The following is a 4800-nucleotide window of genomic DNA, read 5'->3' on the forward strand; positions in this document are numbered from 1 at the left end:
CAATTTCCCTCCTTGCAAGAAACATAATGCGCCCTTGAGCCAAATTTCAAAATGTTTTGATTCCAAAACAGCAAAATATTGTTGGTCTATCTCATTACAATTGTTTGTAATTTCACTTTCTTGCAGGTACAACAGGTCTGGAATGAAACATCTCTCAGCAGCTTCCAGTGTCTTATCGGTGCCAACTGTAGCTGCAAGGCTCATGCTTGGACTTATCCTGGTGAGAGGCTGCCTGATACCATTTTCACGGTGACGTCCAGAGAGATGCACTCAGACCTTCAGCTCGCTTCTGTGTTGTACAGGCCCGATGTGTGACTGATTTGGTTTCTGTGGCTGTGTCGATGGCCCTGATCGTATTAAAACAGTTACTGTTAATTCTGTTCTTTATAAAACAGGAACGTTCCTGGTTGATCATTATCTGTTTTCATTTCTGTTTTATTTCCATCTGCCTTAACCTTAAGAACGTAAAAATTTTCTATGATTCTTCAAGTACAAAGGCTCCAAGCTGCCACTATACCATGTACTGGCAATGTCGATATTTACTGATTCTAGGCTCTGTTGGCTACTATGTCGTAGAGTAAGGATAGAGAATAGCTTTTATTGAGTGGCTTTGAGAGTTGTACTGAACTTGTACATATTTGTTCACTTTGCATTCATCTATTGCTTTTAAATAAACAGTTTGAAATCAGGTGTACAGTAATTGTTTTTATTGCTTTCCCCTTTTTAGACACTTATGCCCATGTGTATTGGATGGTCCCTCCCTTCCCAGACCCTTAACCCTATGTGTGAAATAGTTGGTCCCCCTCCCCTTGTTTCCATGTTTGCCTCCTTTCCAAGGACATTTTAACCCATGCCCCTTTTCCAGGTCCCTAACCCCATGTGCAATGGATTATCCCGTCCCAGATCCTTGGTCCCTTTCTATATTCTTTACCCCTGTTAAATGGACGCCCCCTTCCCAGAGTCTTTACCCCATATGAAATGGCTAGTCCTTCCCTAGCCAGACCCTTACCTCGTGTAAAATGGATCGTCCCCTTTTCCCCAGAGACTTACCCCAATGTGGAATGGTTGGTTTCTTCCTTCCCGGGCTCTTTGCTCAATGGGAAATAGATGGTCCTACTCCTTAGACCCTTAGCCCCAGGTAGAATGATCGGCCCCCTTTCTCACACCCTTAATTCCATCTAAAATAGTTGGCCCCACTCTTTCCAGAATTTCCATACATCCATATTTATATGACCAGTTCTCCTTCCCAGAACCTTTGACCCCATGTGTCCCTTACCCTACCCTTACCCATTGTGAAGTGGGTGGTTCCTACCTTGCCTTACGCTTGTGAAGTGGATGGTCTCTCCTCCCACACCAAGTGAAATGAATAATCCCTCCCCTCCAAAATCCTTGCTTCATGTTAAGCAGATGACCCTCCAGACCTTTAACCTCATGTGAAATGGTTAGTCCCATCTTCCCATACCCTTACTTCCATTTAACGTAGTCGGCCCCCTTTCCCAGAACCTTTGACCCCGTGTGCAATGGACGGTCCCTGCCTATATTGAATGGACGATTTCAAATAATAAATGGTTGGTTCCTCCGTTAAATGTAAAATAGATGCTTAATCCCTTCAATGTAAAATGGGGCCATGTTTGACAGTTTATACTCCTGATTGGTTACAATAATCATTACACAATATTTACTTCCATGAAATGTCATGGAGGTTATATGTACACTAGCGTTTGGCTGTCTGTCTGTGTACAAGATAACTCAAGAATGGCTTAAAGGATTGGGTTCATACTTGGTGTGTTGGTGTGGTAGGATGAAAGCTAGAAATGATTAGATTTTGGCCCCCCTAGCGGCTTCCTTGGTACTGCAGTGCAACTTTCAGTTTTGCTATCTCATGCTCTGAAGAAGCTATGGTCACGAATGTTTAGTGTTAGTTAGCTCTTGTGCTCAAGATTAAGTGACGAAAGTTTGGGCCCCTAGCGACTAGTTTTGGGATAGCAGGGGCATTTTTGTCAAAAACTTCTGAAGTGGATAACTCAAGAAGGGAACAACAAATTTTCATGATTTTTGGTATGTAGGTACCTTATACAAAGTTGTACAAAATAAGATACGAACTATGCATAAGAGGAGCACATTTGCATAATTAATAACAAAAACCAATCATAGCAGTTTTTTTTAATGTATCTCTTGTCCCGGACATGATATGGCCTTGATAGTGGGGCAAGTGGGGCAAGTTTCAGCCTCCTAATATTTATTTTTGGAACTGCAGGGGCATTTTGTTAAGACATTCCAAAGTGGACAACTGCAGAAGGGAATGACGGATTGACATCATTTTAGGCATGCGGGTAGCTTAGGCAAAGATGTTAATAAGGATATACGTACATGTTATGCAAATGAGGACTTAATTTGCATAATAAATGTGAAAATCGCATAGTTCCATTGTTTTTAATAACTGGACCGATAAATGTAACACATGTAAATTATGAAAGATGGAACATAAGCAGATACCAAATACACTAATGAGGAACTGATTTGCATAATATATGCGAAAGTTGCAAAACCGCTTAATGAATAATGATGGAAATTTTATACTCGTAACATGTGTATGTTAATCAATGATTAACATCACCATGCATAAATCATGAAAATGTGCAAGTCATTTGCATAAAATTTACAAAAGCTTTATTTCTTGAATTTTTACTTAGAGTAAAGCAGCAAAGACAAACTTAGTTGCTCATATATTAATGGTGTTCAGCACCATGAACAGACTTACTTGCCCATGTATTGATGGTGTTCAGCATCAAGGACAGTCTTGCTCGTGTCTTTAAAGTGCTCAGCACAAAGAACAGACTTAGTTGCTCATATATTGAAAGTGTTCAGCACCAAGGACAGACTTAGTTGCTCTTATGTTGATGGTGTTCAGCACCATGGACAGCTCATGTAATAATGATGTTCAACACCACAGACAGGCTTAGTTGTTCATGTATTGATAGTGTTTAGCACCAAGGACAGACTTAGTTGTTCCTGTATTGATGATGTTCAGCACCAAGGACAGACTTAGTTGCATCCTATAAGCTGTTTGGTGCGTATTTTCATGATCTTTTACGCATACCGTATTCATTTTAATTCCACCATTTCGATTCCACATAAATCATGACCATCTAATGTAGATCGCAATTGGTTCATTCTTCGCTTCGCTTAATGTTAGTCTTATGTAGGCCTGCCAAAGCCAGCATACTGACTTGAACGTGATACATAGCCAATGCCTTTCTGTAGGCCTCCACAAATTGCCCCTTAAAACTAAACTAAAACAAGTGCTTTAAAAAAGCTGGCATTTTGCCAAGGTTTGCGTGTGTACACGGTTTTTTTCTAGTTATTGGAATGTGCTGAAACTATTGTTTATATTAAATGGATGTAAAAAGGAAACAAGAACAATTTAAAATCACCCTCCCCTGGACTCGATCCCGGACCGTAGCTCTGCAAATCAGGCTGACGTCAGAGGTATTTGTGTAGTGACCCCTGAACCCGGAAGTCACTTCTCTGCATCATAGCGCACTTTTCAGAAAATGATATCTCAGCAATCGTATACCCCTGCTTTAACATTTTTACATTGTCACGGTCTCCATAGTACATACTACAAATCTGGTAAGTTAGAAGGTCCAGTTCTTTTTCGATAATACAGGGCGATCAATGAAAAGTCGTGGCAATTTCCATTTTCGCACTGGAAATCCTACTAATGTCATAGGGTTTCCAGTCGAAATTGTTTTGTACCCAGGGGAATCAGAACATTTGTGTTCCCTAATAGAGGGTGTTGATTTATGAAAAATAAAAGTTACAGAACAAAAATCGGACCTTCCGTTCCAGAGATATGGCCCTTTAAAGTTGCTGGGCCATGGGCGGTGTCCGCAGGTGTGGCGCCAGGTGTGAAAATCGCATTTCTAATTAGCAATAATTAAGAAAGTAAAAACATTGTGCCACTCAAAAGTTCTTTTCTGCACAGTCCAAGTAGTATTTTGTAGCAATCAAGTAAAGATAAGATGTTTATTTGCCTTTTTCTTTCACTACAGGTGAGGTCAACCTGCTGAAAATTAAGTTTTTTTCAGCATGGCACATGCACAGCTGGAAAAGTGGCCAATTATTTCCAGATGACCCCTTTTTGAAGAGCGATAATCAATAAACTGTTCATCCTATAACTAAGATATTTCAGATATTGGAAATATGTAGTAGATTCTCTTAACACAGTTTATTGCAGACATTCTAGAGACATGGTTACGAGATTATGTGTAATCAAAAATACTAATTTGTAACATATCTCAAAAGGTCAAAGGTCATCGGCACCTGTCACTTATATAAGTCCACATAAAAAATTACCTATCAACATTCTTCTCTATCTCAGTGACAAGTATCACATGTTTAATATAACAGAATAGAAATAGTTTAGATAATTTCCACATCAATTATGCAAATTAGCTTCTGATTTGCATAATTAATATTTAATTACATGAAGCATCACTTAATCTATCTACATACCAATAATCATGATGATCCGTCAACCCCTTCTTGAGTTATTCCCTTTCACAGTCTGACCATAAGCATTGAATATCAGCATACCTTACTACTAAAGGGTTTTGGCACATGCTAATTCTAAATTTGCCATCAAAACTATCACATTTCACCAGGAAATACTACTTTTACGACATCTAATGACCAAAAGTATATAAAAAAATATTACCTATGAACCATGACCACCTGACTTTGTAACTGGGTTATTCAAGTTTATTGAACAATTGATAATTCTTTGACATTACAACA

At 39.1% G+C, this 4800-nt stretch overlaps 1 long non-coding RNA gene across 1 annotated transcript in view; it reads left to right on the forward strand.

The window, feature by feature from the left end:
- The window catches only part of LOC118429501, a 2196-nt gene extending 1506 nt beyond the window's left edge, over positions 1-690 (forward strand). Inside the window, exon 4 of the long non-coding RNA XR_004832732.1 lies at positions 127-690. This is a non-coding gene — a long non-coding RNA (uncharacterized LOC118429501). The remainder of the gene's footprint in view (positions 1-126) is intronic.
- Positions 691-4800: the final 4110 nt, after the last annotated feature.

The sequence above is a fragment of the Branchiostoma floridae genome, chromosome 13 (assembly GCF_000003815.2).
Source record: "Branchiostoma floridae strain S238N-H82 chromosome 13, Bfl_VNyyK, whole genome shotgun sequence".
NCBI classification, from domain to species: Eukaryota; Metazoa; Chordata; class Leptocardii; order Amphioxiformes; family Branchiostomatidae; genus Branchiostoma; species Branchiostoma floridae.